This window comes from Lissotriton vulgaris, chromosome 9 (genome assembly GCF_964263255.1).
Source record: "Lissotriton vulgaris chromosome 9, aLisVul1.2, whole genome shotgun sequence".
NCBI lineage: Eukaryota > Metazoa > Chordata > Amphibia > Caudata > Salamandridae > Lissotriton > Lissotriton vulgaris.
In genome coordinates this window covers 928491094-928513313 of record NC_141697.1, presented here as the reverse complement: position 1 = coordinate 928513313, position 22220 = coordinate 928491094, and positions in this window count along the sequence as shown.

Sequence of the window (22220 nt, the reverse complement as noted above, 5' to 3'; positions counted from 1 at the left end):
GATTAATTGCATCGTTTACAGAAAGGCCATGAGGGGCTGATAAATTGTGAATCAATCGAAACTCACCCGGGTCCTTCTTGGGGACCACCCCTAAAGGAGAACAAACAAAGTTCGGTACCGGGGGGACAGGAAACGGGCCGGCAACCCGACCTCGGGTAACCTCTTTCCGGATCTTATCCTGTACTACAGTCGTATGCTGCAAGACGGAAAGTTGATTTTTGCACGTCCCGACACCCTGAAAGTTACCCACCGGGATGCGGAAACCATATGAAAAACCGTTTCGTAGCACCCCAGCAGAAGTACGATCTGGGTATTCGCTGAGCCAGGGAATCATCGCCAGGGTATCAATCGGGGTTGGTAAAGGCGCCCCTCGGACTATATTAGACCTGTTTAGCGCCTCCTCTACCCCCATTTTCACCCGATTTGGCTCTGCACGAGGACTCAGGATGGGGTGCCCCACAACCACTACATTCGTGTTTGAATTTACAAGATCCCGGGGGCCTAGTACATTTACTTCTGTTGAAATTGAAACAGAAACCCCTCTTCCCTGTATTGCCGGCGGGTCTCGGGTAATCGTCTGTACCCGTACCCGACCGAAAGGGTGTCCCCCCATTTTGGCGGGAGGACTCACCAACAGCACTCCCCACCAACGGCACTTTCAACATCCCCGACTCTTTCATCTTATTCCATGTTAAAGAATCGTAACAGTCCCAGGTTAAACTTTTGTTATGCTCCATCGCTTTCCTGAAAAGGTTGTCATAACAGAACCATTGGTTACCTTGGTGTGATGTCGAGTACCCCATAATTCGTGACTGATATACTGGAAATTCAGAGAGCAAATCAGGCCTACGTTCCCCCAAAATTGCCGTAAAAATTCCCCAAGCATTACCCCAGTTACCAATATTTTCATTCACTTTAAAGGCGGCCATTTTTGCGCGCCAAACACTCGGATGCATCAGATCCTTTTGACCCTTAACAGTTTCGACCTCATAGTGATCAACGAGCAGGGAGAAAATGTTAACGTATTCCCCCGCCCAAATCTTTTCCTTTATTGGCAAAGGAACATGTTGCCCCAATTTTTCTCTACGAGACGGTGTTGACTCATCCCTTGCAATCGGCAATGGCCGCTTACCTGCGCCGGACGCTGCTTCCGTCCCTCGTGGCTTGTCTATCGCCGCATCCGGCGCGGGCACCTTGGCTGTATCACGTTTCACGCGCAACTGCTTTATGAGTGCTTGCGCTTCGGTAGCCATGGCGCCCCCATTACCGTCCCCCAACCATGCTGCTAACTGTGCCGCCAACTCGGGAGGCATATCTTCGGCAGACGTCGGGGTGACTACCACGGGAATCGGATTCCCCTCATCCGGTACCGGGGCCGGTACCGGGGCTGGCGCCTCGAGCGGGGAACAGGGAACCGGGACGTCTCCCCCGACCGGCCCCCTTCTCGGCCTCTTTGGCTTCCCTCCGGCCGGTGGACGCCCCGATCCCTCCTCGCCGTCTCGCTCCGCCAACCGCTTCTTAATTTCGGACATGTCCTTCATGAGGGCCCGAACCAACTGGTCAGTCGACATTGTCTTCGCTCCTTTCTTGGGCATCTTTTCAGACGAAGTATCTAAAAGACAAAGAGAGAGATTAAAACGCTCAAAATTGGCTCTTCGTTCTGTCCCGAGCTCACGTGCAGCGAGGAGGTGCAGCTTCAGAGCACAAGAACAAGAGGATGTCTTCTGGTCTTGCGTCCCTTTTTATCCGTCTTCAGGGCGGGCGTATACCCGCCCCTGCCTGCCCCTGAGGGCGTGGCTGGCTGCGTCGGTGTCTAGGCCAGCCCACTCTAGGGCGGGAACGAGCGCGCCCCGGCTACGCCGCTTCGGGCATACCAGCTGAGACGCGCCTCCCGCCCAAAAATGGCTTCCCGGGGGGATCGAGGCACTCGGCCATACGTTCGGGGGGACCGATTCGGTCGCCCCTTTCCATTTATTTTATAAGCAGATAAAGTTAAGTTTCACCAGGTTCACCTCTTAATCGGGTTCTATAGAATGCAAAGCTGCATTCTGCCAAAACGTCCACTGAAACCACTGAACATATGCAAAGGAAATCTGGAAAAATAACATGTTCTGACCTTTCCTTGTCGCAAAAATATATTTGGAAATGCACAGAAGCCGCCGGCTAAAAATAAACCTGGGGAATTCAAGATTGAAGTGTAAAAACATATACTGTGCAGTGAAATCGGGTGTCTTCTGCTGAAGTGAGATATACACAATGTCTTTTTTCTTCTCTGACTGTTTCCCTGGCAAGTCGCACTGGGAAATATGTTTTATTCATTGCTTTATGAGCCGCAGGCTCGACAAGCAACCTGTGGAGTTGCTGTCACTCAATGCGCACCTGCAGTACAATAATAGTAGAAGCGTAACATCTGCGTAGCGCTTACGTCTCCAGGCTGAGGCTTTATAGCGCTGTGGATAACAGGTTTTATGATCAATCCGACCCCGCACCACTCATCTTTCTGATGTCTGGAAATAAAGGGCGGAGCTTGGGATTTTAATCATTGACTTGCCTTTGATGTGCAGACATCAGGCGTGCAAGAGCATAAACTTGATGCATGGGAAGACCTATAGAAACTATGAACATCATTTACAAAAAAATGACGCAACGCGTCCCCGCAAGCCATTTTGCTACGCCCAGCGGCATCATTTTAAAAGCACAAGGATGCGTCATATCTACAACAATACAACGCATCACTGTGCTTTTCCCAGCGCTGGCGTACAATTGCATATCATGTGCCAACGCAGGAAACCTTACAATTTTATTATTTATTTATAAAGTATGGTGCAAAGGTGTCTGCACTGCGGGTATGATTGTTCTTGTTCAGGAAGGCACACCTTCCTGCACAAAAACAATCATTAATGGAATTGTTATCTTTCTATGTGTGTACCTAGCAAGAGGAAACAAACGAGGAGAAATAAAAGTATTTCTCCTTGTTGAGCCTCCTCATGCCTCCAATGGGGAGGCGTAGGATTCTGACAAATTCCCAGCTTTACAAAATATTGTAAATCTGAGACTGCGGCAGAAATTATTGAACACCGCTTTCACGCAAAGTAATGTGTAAAAAGGGGCCATATTTACAAGGCCATGAAAAGCCACATAGGGTGGGTTTGCGTGCTCTTGTAAAGATGGGCCAGCACACTGCGCCATAGGTGCGGGGAGAAAACTGACCAAACAGCAGAGCAAGTGACTTGTAAATATGACCCAAAGGAAAAGGTAACACATTTATGTCATACCAAGAATGGAAAAACAAATTATTATAGAGTTTGGTTGAAAATAATAGATCCCCCTTGCCCCAAAAATAGCAGATCATTATATATATATATATATATATATATATATATATATATATATATATATATATATATATATATATATTTACAAAACAACACCCTTATTGTTGTTTCTTGTTAGCTTTCTGATACTTGGACGATTTAAACGCGACTGAACCGGCATGTAAGTGTGTTGTAATTCTGAAGGCTGTACAGTACAGGTCTTAAGGTTATTAAGGGCGTCAAATTAAATTCACGAACGGATGGTAATACGCCCCATTTGTTTTTGACAGCATGTTACATAGAGTTGGTTTTATGGACTCCACGGGAGTATCATGGTTACAAGGTGACATTTTAAAATCCACAAACAAGCACAGGATATTAGGCTGTACAAGCGTTATTGCAACATTCAAGATCATATGACATATGTTTCCTATGGTTTATCGTGTATTTTTACTTTTTCTTAGTATTGTACCTTGATGAAGGGCAGTGAATTATGCCCGAAATGCATTGGATTTCACGCAAATAATGCCGCATATATAACAGTGAAATAAGGAAATGAATGAATTGAGAAAAACATCAAGGAAAATATGAAAAAGACTTGAAAATACACTATGTGAATAAAAACAAAAAAACTTTTGAAACAAAAATTGTGTTTAGAACCCTCATTTCGCGCTGAGGGGTGACTGAGTGCCTACAGGGATGCAACTAATGTCTCATTAGGAGCAGGTTTTTCAGTTACAATTTTAAGCGTCTCAGGACATCAGACGACTCCTGTGGAGCACCTACAAACAGTCCAAAAGAACACTATAAGCGATTCAAACCAAGAAACAAGGCAGTGCACCTGCCTCAGCATATCTGCTTTAAAAATAAGAGAAGGAAAGTGTTGAGCAAGAAATAAAGCAGTGGAAAGAAGGCAGGTAACTAAGAGGGAACCAAGAAGAAAGGTAATTATTTAAAAAAAAATTGAAACAGCTAGTGACATGATGTGGGAATGTAAACGGGTGTAGGGAAAAGTAATCTATTCCACCTTGTAGAAAAACCACCCTAGCAAGAACCTATTTTTAGATAAATTGTAATTTCACCTGATAACATGCAAAAGGCAAGAAAAATAATGCATTGATAACTTTGGGGCTGATTAGGATGGCGGTCGGGTGAACTCCTTTTGTAAATGGGACCACCCGACAGGCTGTAGGCGGTCCTGCCCTAGGCATTAGGATGCGACTCCCACCACGGCAGTCGCAATGCCTTTATTTTGTATTGTGGTGGGTACTGCTGGATGAAGCACATGCCGCAGTACAAAAAGGGGGCACTACACATGTCTTTGCACTATGTGACTGCACTATGTAGTGCCTGCCACATGGTGCACGGATATGTAGGGGGACACAATAGGCACCCCCCAAAAGCCATAGCTGAGGGCCAGTGGTGAAGGGGTGCTCACTACGGGTCCCCAAAGTCCCTTTCTGCCTGCCTTTTCATGGCGGGTCCACCTCAATAAAACGGTGGGCGGAAAGGGACATTGTAATCCCCACGACGGTGCCTATCAGGCACCGTCACCATTGTAGGCAATACAACTCCCTCCGACAGTCTGACGGGCTCCTTGAGCCCATCGGATCCGTGCCAGTCGGTCTCTCCGACTACCACCCATACGCTCATCATCATAATGTGTCGGGCGTGAATCCTCATTGCGATGGCGTAATCAGGCCCTTGGTTTCTACCAAAAGGTAATTGCCATTGAAGATGAAATTTTCAATTACATTTTTTTCGATTAAATGGTTTCTCAGTATTGGTAATCTATGAATATGTTTTGCATAAAATTGCATAAAACCCCTCAGCTATGCGTCAATTTTTTCTCACTTATGTCCTTGAAATGCAAACAAGCAGAAAAATGCTCTTCCCTAAGCTGACAACCAGCCCTTGTTGATGTGATACTGACCACCAGCTAAGACAGCTCAGTCACATTCAAAGACTTGTAGTGTAATGTATGAGACAGGTACAATGACGTCATGCTCTGGCTTTCTGATGGCATGTCATTGGACTGATGTCTTTCTCCCTTGATAGTGCAGGCCATTTATCGCTTCTGTCGGCCATTTTTCATTCTTCCTTGTCCAAGCACTGTAGGAAAAAGAAAGAATATCACCACTAGGGTGGCGGGAAGACAGTGGAGGACAAGGTTCAGCATATAGCGTGGTACAAGGAAGTAGATATGAATAGCATTGAATGTACAATTCGCTAAAAGACCCAATATGGCTACAGGAAAAAAAGGGCTATGGAGGCTTGATGTTGTAGATAGGCAACACAAGAGTTCAATTAAGGGGCAGCGTAGAGGGACATTTGAACTGCACGGGAGCTATTGGGTGCCTGCAAACAATGTCATATAAGGCAGAATCCCACCAGGATGTAGAAAGTCCACATCTGGCCCAAAATGCAGAACACTAGTAGTAAGATAGAGTACTATATAATATAGGCCTGGCCTACCTGAACAGTGGCATCTCCTTCTATCAACACCTCCGCTAAGGCGGACTCAGCATACTCAGAAATAGAACTGGTGGGCAGGCCTTCTTATACGCTGCTCCTAGAGGGTGGAACGACCTCTGACCACACAGCAGAGCCTCCTCCCCTCTTCTTGAATCCCACACGAAGCTGAATTCTTAGCTCTTCAAATTTCCGCCTCCTGCCCTTGGAGGCGAGGCTCTTACACCAGCTCAGTGCCAATATATCCTCATGGCTGATAGTGCACTCGATAAATAAACATAACAAGACACAATAAACATAATTTAGTTTCTAGATTGCTCTCAATCTTGCAACAGCATCTGGCAGAAACCATTCATCATGCTACGGGGCAGGCAGGGGTTACTGGACCTCAAGCCTGGGGTTTGAGGTATTTTGCTACTGATGTCCCAGGGCCCGTCCTACTATGGCTCTGCAAGCTAGGCCAAGCACAACCCTTTCCACTGTTGGCTCTCCTGATAACGAGGATGAACAGTCACGGCAGGGCTGTAGTCAGGAGACCTCTGCAGCTCGCACCATCCATTGCCACTGCTGTCATTGCCAATGACAGTACTGCTACCAATCAGCACGCTACAAGTGTGACCATTCAGCCTATTCCAGGCCCCAAAGCTATAAAAATAGCTTGGGAAGAAAGTATAAGTTGTTTTTAATGTGCACTGAATTAATAAACCATTGCTGTTCTGCTCATCCATAATTTATCAAAACAGTGCCATGTGGCAGCTGTCAAAGTGACAGTGTTGAAAATTAAATGCCTGTGCAGACAATTAAGTGCAGGTGCTGGACACGGGAAACCACTGGCTCAAATAAAGCACTGAGTCACAGGCTTTTAAGGGAGGGTATGTGTGGGTACTTATGCCCAGAGTTCAACTGACCAACAGTACCAGCAGTACCCACCCCACTTAAAGTCTGTCCATCCCAAATGTGGGATGAATAGGAAAACAATATGTAAAATGAGAGGCTGGACTGTTCTTATTGGCTCAAGACCAAATCTGATTTGCATACGACTTGTCCTTGTCTAGAGTGACAGAGTAGGCAAAAATACAAACACTGGAATGTGACCTGAATAATTGCCGGTGTCTGAGTTTAATTCAAGCATTCAAACCAACACATATTGTTTTTTTCTAATTGAGACGCCATAGGTGTGATAGGTATGTCCAAATGTGGGTCCTGTGCTTAATCTGACCATGGCCTCAAGCTGCACCTCCCTGTTAAGGCTCAGATAGCTTGAAGCTGGTGATTGCTGGTGCCTGGCCCCTCACTGGAAAGGACCTGGCTTGGTGGTTTATGCTGACGTGTTCCTGAAGAAGCAGTACAACGTCTGATTACACTCCGTCAAGAGTGGGGAAAATATAAAAGGGTGGCATGCAGGTCGAGTAAATATCACTGGGCGATGTGAATCCAGCATTCCACACCTCAATGTATTGTTTTTCTAGGTAAAATATGAGGTAGCGGTCACAATGGTTTCAGTCTGACACTGACAGATGTGATATTGCTTCACATGCATCTAAGGAATTGAGGACAATATTTACAAGCGGCGATCGCCACCAGAACCTCACAAGGAATTGAGGAGCATATTTACAAGGGGCTATCGCCACCCGAACTTCACTTTTAGTAACGTTCTGGTGGCGATCTCCCCTTCTCCTTATTTACAAAGCGGCTTTAGGCCACTTACCGTGCCTTAACACTGCCTTGTAAATAAGGCCCCTTTTCACGCCTTACTTCGTTTGGAAGGGGCGTGCAATGGATGTTGCAGTGGGCTTTCCGCCGCAACACCCATTGCCTTTCGACGCTGCCCCACATTTACAAGGATGGAGCAGCACCAAATACTAATGCCAGGTAAAACCTAGACTTAGGTTGGTGATACAAGGAGAAATTATTTAAATATTTATTTCTCTTCGTACTTTGCTGTTTCTATGTGTACTGCATTCTGCAGCACACATAGAAACAGCAAATCGCCTATAAAGATTGTTTATGTGCAGGAAGGAGTCCCACCTTGCCCATAAAAAATCGCCCCTGCAGCGCAGGCACGCGTGCAACATGACGCAAGTGTGCCTGTGCTGGCGCTAGGTGGCTTTTTCAGTGACAAAGGTGAAACGCAGTTTAATAAATATCAGAGCACGACGTTCCCAATTTGGCGTACCGCCGCGTCCCAACATTTTACTCTAACTATCCACGCTGAGTTACACAGCGTTGAATGTACAATGCTTCGCTATAGGGAATAAATAGGTAGGATTTATGACTGACATTAAAGGAGTGATAGGAGCTGCTATTATGCTGAGATGCTCAGAAGACATAAGGAGAAGTATCAGTCATTAAGCTGGACTGAGACTCACATTAATGATTTATGGGCATGGTATTGTCCCTAAATGCCCTTCGGTGGAAGTCCATCCATGAGGTGGCCAAAGAAAGATTAATAAAAGAGACATCTGTGTAAAAGAAATAATGTGTTGCCTTTTCGAGAAACACTGCGGGTCAGATTTACAATAACTGGCGCATCCCTGCATATCAGTAGGGATGCACCAGTTATTGTGCGTCACGGCAGACACCTCTTGCGCCACCATGGATGCTCCGCATTTATAATGCGGTGCACCATGGGTCAAGAATAGACAGATACGTGACGCATCTGCTGCCGTAAAGGTGAGGCATTGCTGGAGTTGCGACGCACTTCCAGCAAGGCTCGGGGTGCCCCTATGCCTAACATGCTGCATCAATCCTTACGCCTGCTTCAAGCAGGCGCAGGGTTTTGATGCAGCATGGTCTTAAAAGTAACTGAGTGAAATCTACAAGTTTTCACTCAGCCACTTTTAGGCGGCGTTCCTGCACCGGAATGCCCCCCCCCCCCCCCCCCCATCCCCCTTCTCTGTGCCAGGCCGTCCACATGTGGCGCAGGGCTTTACAACGTGACACATCTCCCAGATGTGCCACGTTGTAATTACTCCTCAGCATGGTGCTGGCTTTGAGGCTCCACTGCGTCACAAAAGTGACGCAACGGTGGCGCAAATGTGGTGTACGGGGCTTGTAAATCTGCCCCTGCATGCTCAGTGATTGTGTGCAAAACCCCAATTGACCAAATATAGCATAATTACCATTTCACGTCATTACAGCTTCATTTGTGGGAAATGAAAGGTCTCCCTTTACAATTTCAGCCTGTCAGAGGGGAAGATGCTCAGATATTCTTTGCAAAATGCTTAAGAAGCATGTTTCTATTTTTACAGAGAAAGGAGAATCATTTGGTATCTGACATCAGCGTGAAAAACAAGCCCTTTCAAATGCAGTTCTCGGAGGATCGTCACATGGACGAGAAATGAAAAAACGAGATACATAATGCTGCTCTCCGTTAGTATAATAACATTAATAATGTAATATGTTGTAGAGTGCACTCTCCCTGGAAATGAAACTTAGAGGGGAGTGTAGATGTAATGTTTCCTTAGAAATTACACCCTTCGTTGGGTTGCCAGCTATTGGGACTGTCCACCTTCCCTTTGTTGGTGGGAGGTGTAGTGTTCCACTAGCCCTTGGGTTCGAGGGGGTGCTACCAGTGCACACCTGTGTCCCTGGGGAAGTTGGTTTATCCCATGCTGAGCTTGTGACGTGGGCTCAAGTATAAATAAAGAGGCAGGGCCTTGACGAAGTTGGTTATAGGTGTACCCCGAGTAAGGTAACCACTGTGTTGGCGTCATCCTTACTAGGCCAGATAGGCCTCGGTGCCAACACCTCATGAGGCTGGACCCTACCAAAGTCCTATTGTTCAGGTTTCTTGTCCTTTTAGAGACGGCAGGCTGCAGAGGCAAGCACCTGTTCGCCTGTCTTCTGGGGCTACTACCAATGGCTTCAATATTCGTAGGCCTTGTCATGTACTGGTGCTGGAACAACTTTCAACAACTGTCAAAGTGGTGTTACATCACTGAAGTCATAGGGCTTGTGAAAAAATCAAGCTTTACACTAAAACAAGTGTAGCTAAGGAGCCAAGCAAAAGAGTGGTGAAGGTGCAGTAGGTGGCTGGTGGTGCAAATATATTACTAAAACTTGGTGTGGTGCCGCAGTATCATTTGCAATCAGCCCATTTTCCATTGAAATGGGCACTTAGTTTTTACAGACAGACAGTTTTATTGGCAAAACTATATAGCGCACAAATGATAATGTGTGGAAAACGAGTTTAAGTGAATATTTATCATTTGGCATCACTAAGTAAAATGTCTTGATTTGTCTTGATTCTATTACCATCTTTGTTTCTATCATACTTCGCAATTAAAAATGTGCTTCATTCGTGCTTTCCTAACTGCTGATATATTTTGAAATATTTGTACAGTTCATTTACATTTCTTCTATGTTAGAAAAAAAATGACATCCAACAGCCCTTTACTGTCATAATCCATGTACCCCAGAAAGATTGTCACTTAACAAAATCCTCCCTCTTTGCAGGAAAGTAAACACCAATTCCCATGCTAAAAGAATAAGCAGCAAATTGTCAGAAAACAATAGAAGCCTGATATTTGACCTCAGTATATGAACAAACAGCTAATATGACAAGATAAAAACTAAATTTACAGGCATGGTTATTGCCAATTCACCATCTGAACTCCAACATTGTTATTTTGGGGGTTCTGCAGCAGCCCCAGACCCCTACTTCCAGCAGCACCTATGCATTTCCCTAACAGGGGTCCACCTGCATCACCAGCACCACTGTGGTCAGGTACACCTCTAGTATGATGCTGTATCATGCTGCCTTAGTGCTAGAAGTCTAGGACTAGTTGGCTGCAATTCCTTAAACGCAACACTTTCATCCATCCCTTCAATGTGCAGGAGGAATCCTCTTCCCAATTCTGTTTACATTTTGATAAATATATTTCCTCTTCCTGCCTTGCCTAGCGAGATCTCAGTTTGAAAATGTTCGTTGGGATTTTGCTTTGCATTCAGTACCTAGCATATCGAAAATTAAGTGCATATTTACAAGCCCCTATTGCCACAGGAACGTGGCCACCTTAATCACAAGGTGGTGTTAAGGCACTTTACTTTGCTTAATGCCGCCTTGTGACTATGGCACCCTGTCACACTATACTTAGCGTGAAAGAGGTGGGCAATGCAGTGGGCATTCTGCCGCAACACCCATTGATTTTGACACTGTCCCCTATTTGCAAGAGTGGAGTAAATATGGAGCAGCGCCAAAAATAAGAACAGAGAAAACTTGGTCTTAAACAGGCGAAAATGATTAGAAATGCTTTATTTCTCTTTGTTTTTGCTGTTTCTATGTGCGCTGCACAATGCAGCACACATAGAAGTTACAAATAACCATTTATGATAGCTTATCTGCACATAAACGACCATTCCCACAATGCAGATGCTATGGTGCAAGGGTGCCTGAAATGCCGCTAGGCAGCAAAATATAGTGCCAGCACATTTAGATACGCAGGGCAGCACTATATTGTTGTAAATACGGCGCAGTCCTGTGTTTCTAAAGTGATGGAGCGCAGCGTTAGCCTTCTTGGCTTAACGTACTGCACCAACACTTTAGTTGTAAATATGCCCCTTAGTTTGTAGTAGGTTTGTAAGTCTTTAAAGGAAACAAACCCCCTGTTCAAGAATCCATCTCATCTTGCATTGAGGGTGTGGGTGCACTCTCAAAGCAGTTTCAGCACTTTTAGGGGCCGATTACAATACGGCCCGTAGGGCTGCATCATAATGGGCCAGTCGGTTTCCTTTCCGACCGCCTCATTATGGTGCAAGCAGTCACAAAGGAAACTGCCCGGACTTGCTTCCCATAGGCCCCTCGGCCAGTCGGAAGCCAGCCTGTAATCTCATGGGCAGTTCTTCCCGCTCTTGAGATTATGATCACGTTTTCCGACATGGTTTCCATGCCGGTCTGTCGACATGGAAACATGGTATGCTATAAACATTAAATTAAATTTAACAATGAAAACAAATAATACAAAATATAAAAATAAAAAACAATGAATGCTATAAAATCTATCTAACCAATATTAGGAAAACTATTGGAGTCTAAGAATATAAAATATACTATTCCCACTCTAGTTTATGCAACAGTGGGTAAAGAGTTGGACTTCGGAGTGGTTATATTTACTAATTCTAATTCAATTACTGCAATAAGAGGGAAAGTATTGGACTTGGGAGGAGTTAGATATACTATTCCTATTCCAATCAGTGCTACAGTAGGGAAAGCATTGGACTTCGGAGGGATGAAATTACTATTCCCCCTCCAGTCTAAACAACTGTGAAGAAAGTTTTGGACTTTCGGATGGGTAACATTTACTTTCCAACTCATAACAGCGCATACGTAAGGAAACTGTAAGAATTTGGAAGGGTAAAATATGCTATTCCCTCTCCAGTCTGTGTAACAGTAGGCAAAGCATTAAATTGCGAAGAGGTTCATTTTTACAATTCCTTCTAGAGTAGCAAGAGTAGAGACAGTGCTTCACTTCAAACACATTACATAAATGAGTAAACCTATGAATGTAGAAAACATATGAAATTCTTAGTGAAGAAATATTAATTACAATAACAAAATATATATATATTAAAAAAACTAAAAACAATTACTCAATTTACATAATTACTATTCAATAAAGGATAATTAGCAATTAATTTATTATTGGTATCCAATTATTTATTAATTAAATTCCCATCCTGTACCCCTTCAAATCTACCAGACCACTATTAAAAATGAATCAAATAAGTAATTGACAATTAATAGCTAATTAATTACTACTTAATTAACTTCCCACCCTAGACCCCTACAAACCTAGCATCCCTCAACTAAAATGAAATCAAAGGAATAAGTATTCCGCAATGTGCATATATAATAGTAATAAACTTCGCACCCTACACCCCTACAAACCTATCATACCACAACTAAAATGTAAGAAAAATATGTAAGTATTCCATAAAGAACATAATTAAAAATCAATTAAATAATTACTTAACAATCAATGCGTAGGACCCGATTATGATGTTGGGTAAAAAACCAGGGGGGATTCCCCTGCGCTTCCGGCAGGCACAAGGAGCCCGGGGGAGCGGTGGAAGGACTGATAATCCCCAAATGGCAGTGGTGCCTGCTCATCGAGATTATGATGTCCATATGGTGTCCATTTCCCACAGCCTTTCCATGTCGGCCTTTCCGACATGTAAATGCTTCCTAAAAGTGACATTGGTGTGCCCTAGCAGGGCCTCCGTCTCCCCACAGCATCCGCTATGAGGCCTGGGGGCACCAGTGATGCCCCCCTAAACATCCCTGCACTGTGTGGCAGGCACCCAATGGTACCTGCCGCACAGTTAAGGGATACTTTAAAAGTGTATATTTTCCATTGAGGATGGTGCTACACCCGCAGCACAAGCCTCAATAGAAAATATATACTTCAGAGACGGGGCAAGATGGCGGCCGCTTGAGTGGCCGGTGCAGAGCAGCGATGAGGACGCGGTCTGCTTTGTAGCCCAGAAACCGGATCTAAGTTAGCGCACACGGACGGCATGATCTTTTCAGCGAGAAACACACCCGAAATGTAGCAACTTACTGGTTTGGAGGAGATGCTGGTTCTCACCCATTTCGGAGTGTCGAGGTTACTACTGAGGGCGGTCCGGCAGGCGTTGAAGTCCCTCATTCTCGCCCGCTATGCTTCTGAAGGAGGGCGGAGTCAGCCGCGGAGCCGGAGTCGAACGCGGAGTTCAGAGTGGAGCCGCAAGAGTGGGGAGAGGCGGCACGGAGTGGCTAACGGTGCTCGTAGCCGTTCAGGTCTACAAGAGAGGGATCACCCGCGAAGAGCCCAAGCACGGGATGGCACCGAAAGTGAATTAAGGCACAAAATCTGCCAGCAGCAGAAAAAAAAACAGAAGGAGGAAGCTGGAAATGCAGCCCCGGACGTCACATGCGGTGATGAAAACTCTCTGCCTGATCAACAAAAAAAAAGGCAACAAGGGGCGCCAAAGACCCGGCTGGCGACGGCGTCAGTTTTTGAATTGCTGGTGAAAGCGGGTAAGGAGAAGGGGGTCAAAGACACGGGAGAGAGCAATGCTCCAGATGTAGGTCACGAACTAAGTACCCACTGTATCCCCCCCGATCCAAATGCCGGAAGAAATAATTTTGACAGAATCTGAAAATAAAGTAGAGGTAGAGGCAGAGGCGGCAAATCCAGCACGTCTACCATTAAAAAATGAAAACTTGGTAGCTACTGATACTCCACCAGCTCTTGAGCAGCATATAAATATCCTACACCCTCAGGCTAAAAATACTAGGGAGGATATTGATAATGCTGAAGGGGAGGCAACTGACTCTTTAAACCCCCCTGTAGCCAAAGAGGAACTAATGTCAAATGGGTCAACAGGAGGGATTGGAGGCGATAAAGAAAACGATCCAAGCGAAGCCTTCTTCTCTGTCTCCGATGGGGGTGAGTGGTCCGAAGAAGAAGAGGAACATAGTTCTTTTGTTGAGACTGACACTGACTTGGAGGATAATGTGCCGGCCACCACCATGAAGGCAAAGAAAGCTGTTTGGGGTCAAGAGATGGAGCAACAGGAACTGAGTTGGGATCATTCTTCAGATCAGCCCCTATTAGGTAGCCCCTTGATAGAACAGGCGCAAATGTCACTACTTGAGACAATACATCAGGAGATATTAGCACATCGTGAAGAAACACGCCAGGACAGCCGGAAATCACAGGCTGCAATGAGAAAAATGCAGGGAGTAGTACGGAAACTTTCTAAGGCATGTGCTACCACCGGGGACAGAGTGTTAAATCTAGAAGAGAGGGTGGTTGCAACAGAGAATGAGATGGCAGCGGCCACATCCAAGGTAGATGCTCAGAGCTCCCAAGTGATAGATACGCAGTGGAAGCTGGAGGAGATGGAGAATAGGATCCAGAGAAACAATCTGAGAGTCCTAGGTATTCCCGAGGGAACAGAAGGGACAGATATCCAAGCCTACACTATCAAACTCTTCCAGCAGGCCTTCCCTGAATTGCCCGGTTGGGACTGCTCAAAGGAGATACAAAGAGTGCATCGCACCCCTTTCAAACTAAGAAGGAATGCTAAAGAGGGGGATAAACCAAGGGCGGTGTTGATATTTCTGGGCAATTTCATACTTCGCCAGGCAATCGCAGAAAGGGCTAGACCTGATGCCAGGAAGAACTGTGATGGGGTATCCTTTTTTGTTCGCCCGGACTTCTGCCATGTGACAGTAGAAAGACGCTGGCGTTTAAGGGGGCTGATAAAGCCCTTTCAAGATAGGAAACTCCAAGCGTATCTAATAAACCCAGCCCAGCTAAAAATCATTAACGAAGGGAAAACAATATACTTTTCATCTGAAAATAAGGCAAAGGAGTATCTGGACAGCCTTGATAAATAGACATATATAGAATATATTCTTCTATAGCCTAATGGACAGAGTCCTCATGTGCACTAATGCTTAGATTGCTGTTGCTTAATTTTTGTTTTCATTATACTTTTTTGGTTTTTTGGGTTGTTTTGTGATTGAGTAAAGGTGTTTGATATCCTCATCGCAACTGCATGTCCATCACATGCACAAACTAGAGTTGTGCGCCTCACAGTGTGGGTGGGCGAGCAGGGGGGTTGGGTGGAGGGAAGGGAGGGAAGGGAGGGTGGGGGGGTGGAGGGGGGTGGAAAGATAAAAAATGAAAAAGGGAGTTCAAAGTGCATCATCACGGTCTTGAGCATATTCGGACATAGGGAGCAGTTGAGAATGAATAACAGGATCAAGTGGCAGAACAGGATGGTATGTCAAACTAAAAGCAAGGATGTCAGACATTAAAATATGTACAGTGAATACGGGGTGTTAAATGATTGGAGGAAGAGACAAAGACTGGCCTACTTTGCTAAGTTTAATAAAATTGATGTGTTATGCCTCCAAGAGACACTCCTCCCATGGGCAAAGAGGAACCTTTTGTTAGTGAATGGGTATGACCTGGTCGCCTGCTCACTACAAACTTCAATGATTAGAGAGGTTGCCATTCTGGTAAGAAAGTCTTTGGGAGGTGTTAAAAAGGTGAAAGCAGATAATTGCGGTAGATGGGTGATTGCAGAGCTTGAAATGGCTTTTACCATCTGCGTAATTTATGGCTCGAATGGCGATGACCCAGAGATCTTTGGTTTCCTAGAGATTGAATTGGTGGGCTGGTTGGCACCCGTAATAGTTTGTGGAGACTTGAATATCTCAGCCAGTTGGGAGGAATACGTAAAATATATTGGTCGGAAGCCACGGGTTTATAGGGCAATCAAAGCTTTGATGGAATCAATAGACTTAGTGGATATTTGGGGTACCAAGGAGCCCCTTAATCCTGGTTTTACATACTTCTCAAACCCAGCTCAGAAGTACTCTAAGTTGGATTATCTGGTTATTTCCTCTTCAGAGATTAATAAAGTAGCTATATCTAAACTACCGAGGGTACTTTCGGATCACAATCCCTTAGTAATTACATATCAGAAGAGCTATAGCAGAAGAGCTAGACCCCCTTGGTCTTTTGAGAGGAGACTACTGGAGGATGTCAGATTTATCGCCCACATCAAGAGCTGGTCTGATGACTTTTTCTCTGCTAATAGATATAGCTCCTCCCATAATATAGTATGGGACTCCTTTAAAGCGGCTCTGAGAGGAGAAACTATCAGCTATTCGACAAAACTAAGGAACGAAGACAGGAAGGCCGAATTTAAACTATTAGAGAGACTTACAACTATAGAAGAAGAGCATGTTAAGGTTATTGCTTCGGGCGGGGATGGTAGTAATAGTCATAAAGCACTTATGATCATTAAGGCAGATCTTCAGAAATTGACCACTCAGAAGGCGATGGTGGAATACCAGGCTACAAGAACTAATTGATATGAAACTGGCGAACATGCTGGTAGAGCCCTGGCCCTCCGACTCCGGCAAGAGCGGTCTAAAAACACTATTAAGAAGATAGTAGAAAGGGGCAGAGAATATACAGAAACCAAAGACATTCTGCATGTTTTTAGAGACTTTTATCAAAGTCTATACGATGAGGAAATAAAGGATGGAGAACAACAGACAAACTTAGAGAATTCAGGCCCACGCCTCGATGCCTCTCTCCAAGAGGAATTAGACAGGGACATAACGGAATTGGAAGTTAAAGTCGCCCTCCAGGAGTTAGCCCCAGGGAAGGCCGCCGGTCCTGACGGCTTCCCCCTGGAGGTTTATAAATGCATTGAATCAGAAATCGTAGGTCTGTTAGTAGACCTTTTCAATGGGATAGTATATACGGACAGACCCCGGATTCGTGGAAAGAGACAAACATCATCATCTTTCATAAAAAAGGGAAACCTAGTGAGAATCCGGGGTCTTATAGACCGATCTCTTTGATTAACTCTGATACTAAGTTATACTCCAAGATATGGGCCTCGAGACTGGGCAGGATTATTGGCAGCCTTGTCTCCCCTTGGCAGCATGGGTTTGTTCCCGGACTTGGCACGACGGACCATACAAGTAGAGCAATAGCTATATTCGACGCCCATGCTGCCACGGGGGCGAGGTCGCCATGATCCTGCTCGACACGGAGAAGGCTTTCGACCGTGTGGTCTGGAGCTATCTCTGGGACATTCTGCTAGGAAGAGGCTTTGGGCAGAAAACTTTTGGAGCATTGAAAGCAATGTATCAGGATCCTGTAGCCAGAGTCACGGTCATGGGTGAAAAATCTAATATATTTTCTATAAAAAGGGGAACACGCCAAGGATGCCCATGCTCCCTAATTCTTTTCTCCCTATATATTGATCCTCTCATTCAGGCTATATTGGGGTGCCCTAGGCTAAAGCCGGTGATAATTAATGGCTTCGAAAAAAAAATATTAGCCTATGCAGATGACCTGGCTGTATTTTCCTCTGACCCCCAGCAGGCAATGGCAATTCTTGTTGTTCTGACAAAACAATTTGGTGCTAATTCAGGGTATTTACTGAATGAAGCAAAGACTCAGATTATATGCACAAAGAATATAGTAAAGACAGATTCCAGATATGTGGATGCTGCAGTGTACTTGGGGGTAACAATTAATTCTGCAGTAGAGAAAATAGTGGAAGGAAATTATATACAACTCATTAAATCAATATAGACTGACCTGAGAAGATGGGATGGTTTGCATCTCTCATTGATTGGAAGGATAAATGCGGTCAAGATGTCAATGTTCCCCAAGATATTATATCTCTTCCGGGCCATACCATTATTCGTTGAGGAAAAAATAATGCGGAATATGGAATCTGTGTTTATTAAATTTATTTGGCAATATGATAAGATTAGGCAGTCTACAAACCTCCTTTCTCTCCCAAGGGAAAGGGGGGGACTAGCCCTTTCTAATTTAAGGCTATACCATTGGACCTGTCTTTTAACTCAAATGACGGTACTCTTCAAGTCAGGTGCACCTAACAATAATGTAAGTCCCGAAGCTCACCAACCCCCCTCTATCTATGAGTTATTGCTAGGAAGAAAGGCGCTGGGCATAATGCTATGTGAGGTAGATTGAAGATTTTATAAAAAAGCGAGATACAAGATTATTGACAGTGTCTGGAGGGTATGGAAGTCTAGTAGAAATTTGTGTAATATCCCCAAAATTAATCCATATATCCATATTTGCAATTTCAGTCTTTTTTCAAGATTAGGGATAGAGAGGACCCTTTAGATTTGGAGTGAGATGGGCATTAAGACTCTACGGGAAATAATGGATGGGGATGGGATTATAAGCTTTGAGGCCTTACAAAAGGGCTTTGGAATTCCAGACAATCATTTGTTTGTATATACCCAACTGGCTCGCTCCCTGAAGGATATTAAATCAAAGCCGCCACCTCCAGGTAACAGTCCCCTCCTGGACGCATTGACTAATGGGTGTAAAAAAATTAAGTCTATATATAACATCCTCATTTTAGAGATTCATGATGATGTTGACAAGACCGAGGTAGCATGGTCCAATAAACTTGGAAACCCAAATGTAGACGTTGACCTGGCTTTGGCATTGAACAAAAGGATATTTAGAGCCACAAATTTAAGAGCCCAGCATTATAAAACGGTGTTTAACCTATACTATACCCCAGCAAAATTATTTGCATGGGGGGTAAGAGCAGATGATACTTGCCCAAGATGTGGGGGGGCACAAGCAGACTTACTGCATATGTTTTTTAATTGCAGACACCTGACCCCAGTGAAGAATGAGATCGAAAATTTTTGGGAGGGGCTGCTAGATCACAAGATCGATCTATCCCCTACCCTGATGATCTTGGGCACTGACTCTAATCTAAATTTGGGCAAGGAAGAAGAAGCTCTGGTCTTTATATCTGTGGCTGTGCTTAGGATTCTGATATCAGCGGGGTGGAAGGATACTGCTGCACCGTCCTTCCAAATATGGCTATCCAGGTGTCTTGGAATACATAATATTGAGACCTGCCTATATGAGCGAAAGGGGGTGAAAACACGGGACTTTGGAAGAAGGTTTTGGACCCCGGTTACTAATTGGAGGCAGATTAATGCAATAAATGTATGAATTGCCACTTTGTACAATATTTGAAATATTTATTGGAAATAGGCTTTTTATAATTGAATATTGTTGGTTTTAAGCACTTTTTCAATTATTGGCCTTAAGTATTTATCTAATGAACCTGTTGATCAATTGTTGTTTTTATGCCCGGATTAATCTAATAATGTATTTTTACTCATGTGATGTATTTTGACTCCCAATAAATAAATATAAAAAAAAAAGAAGAAAAAAATAAATATATATATATATATACTTCACCACGGTTGCATACTAACTGTGGAAGCAGAACCGCCAACTCCTTTTTGGGTGGCCCGTTTCCACTACAATGTCTGTCGGACGCTCGTCCAACCGACATCCTAAATTAGGCCCTTAATTTTTAATAATTGCTTAATTATCTTCCTAGACTATAGCCCTACAAACCGAACAGCCCTTAAATAACTCTAAACAAAAATAAATCAGAATTACATATATTACATAATAAATATCAATCATATAAGTAAATAAAAGTTATTGAATGAGTCTTAATTAATTGTTACCTAACTGGCTTCCCACCCATTTTCCTACCAACGCAATAACCTGTGTCAACACTATCAATTACTATTAAAAATATATTAAACATTCTAAATCACTTAAAATTGTAAGCTATATTTTAAAAACAATGACATTTATATTAACTATAGTAACACATAAAATTAATATATCAACTAAAACACATTAAGAAACGCTATTTTTAACATTTACATTGGTGAAAAAAACATAAATATTATTTAAAACAATATTACTTACCTCAATAAATTATATCCCTGTCAACGATATTTGTGCATCATAATATTTAATTTTCAATATTTCTGTCTCCCAATATTTTTAAATAGATATCTTGTCCAAACACCATGGGTGGAACACTGTCTTCAAAAGGGCTATTTATAAGGTATGTTTTCATCCCCTTCCAGGAGCTCATCCATTTGTTTCCAAAAGTTAAACTGCTGTTATTTACACACTGCACAACTCACCGAAAACCCCCATCATTGTACCACTGCAAGTGCAAAAGAGCCAGAATGACCCAGGTGGCAAAGATGTTCAGCAGCAATCTGAGCAGGGCATCCGACAACTTGCTAATGGCCTTCTCGTATAATGGGGTGACGCAGTGCCCCTCAGAACCTGGGTGTATAAGAATGTGGAGAATGTTGGTACTGTCCGGTACAGAATTGATTCTTGGTTTACTCAATACTAGTAATAATCAATTAAAAGGAAAAAGAAGAAAAGACAAAGACCATGAATCAAAATGCTCACCAAAATTAAATCAATCAAAATCTGTATTTAAGGATAAATCCTTATATTTTTTTACATTGTATGGTGTCGAGATGACATTAGAAGGCTGTTAAGGTTCATGAACATACAATTTGATCCAATGGCGCAAGTGATATAGTGAAAAAAGTGCAACAAAAGTGCTAAATGTGAACAAGATATATACAGTGCTGTACGAATTGTTGACACTGGTCATTCAAAGGACATCCATCCCTAGGTACATACAGCTTCGCGAAGCTTGGGATTTTAAACTTCCATTTCACGTGGGGCGGAGAGAATAGGGTCAAGATTATCGCATGCACGTCGATGTTTCGACCCAACGAGGTGCGTGATTGAGGAAGGGCACGGCGGGTCTTCCTCAGGACAAGGCGATACAAGGGACAGCCTGCACAATTAGAAATGGGTGGGATTTGGAATAGTGTGTTTGATATGGAAAATGGAGCAGTGTGATGAGAAGCTTGTAGAGCTACCAGAATTAATGAAAGGAAGTCTTCAGGGGTTGGTCTACCGTTAGTTGGAGTCAAAGAAAGGTTTTTGATAGTAATAATTCACATCAAAGAGACAGCCTAGTTCTGTAGCTGATGGGAAAGGTGACCGGTGGTCAGTATACTGCTTTAAGCAAAACAAATCAAACTGAAATCAGGGCCGCAGTATTACTACTAATTAAGCCATGACTGTGGTGCATGCGATTGCGTGGCCAGCGGTGGCTGCTAACACCCAGATATATCATGCAATCATATGCTAAAATGGAAAGGGAAGGTAACCCATGGCGCTATGCCAGTGTATGTGGGCAATTGAAGGGTGAGTACATGTGCACCTAGCCAGAGTAAAAGGTTGTTCAATAAACTGCGCGTGTGATGCTGGTGTCCCCTTAGCTAGATTACGGTTGTATGACGTTTCAACGCATGCTTTTACCACGCATGCCTTTACAACGCAGGTATTACAACGCAAGTCGTTACAACAACTTGCGTTGGGGGGCGCTGGATAGTGGAATAGTTGAATTTTCTATTCCAACTCCAGTCCACGTGGATAGTAGGAAAGGTGTTGGATAGAAAATTAAACTATTCCCTATCCAACAGCGCCCTCCAGCGAAAGTCGTTGTAACAACTTTCGTTGTAGTTCCTGCGTTGTAATGGTAGTGCGTGGTAAAAGTTTTGTTGTAAACGATGTTCCCCCTAAATTACTTCATGGACGTGATGGTGGATTAAAAGCTTGTTGCAAATTAAAACCGGTGCTAGTGAAGGAGCGCGGGATGCCTAAATGCTTAGACAATCTGAGTGAAGGTGAATGTCTGCATGCCTTTGAAAATGACTCAGGTCTCACAACAAGCAGTTAATAAAACACAGTGTAAAACTGAGTCCGAGCGTTATTTAAGCTTAAAGCACAGTCATGCTTAGATTGTTGAAATGCTGTTTTTCGGCAAGTATAGGAGGAAATTATTCAACCATGCGAATTAGGGAATGGGGCAGCATCTTACCTCTCCGGTGCTACAACAGGAAATGGTTTAAGATAAAGTGTGGTTGCCCTCAGACCAGCCAGGCTGGGTTAGTATTTCTTAAATTCAGGTGCTGCTCCCTAGTGATACCTCATGTATTATGTA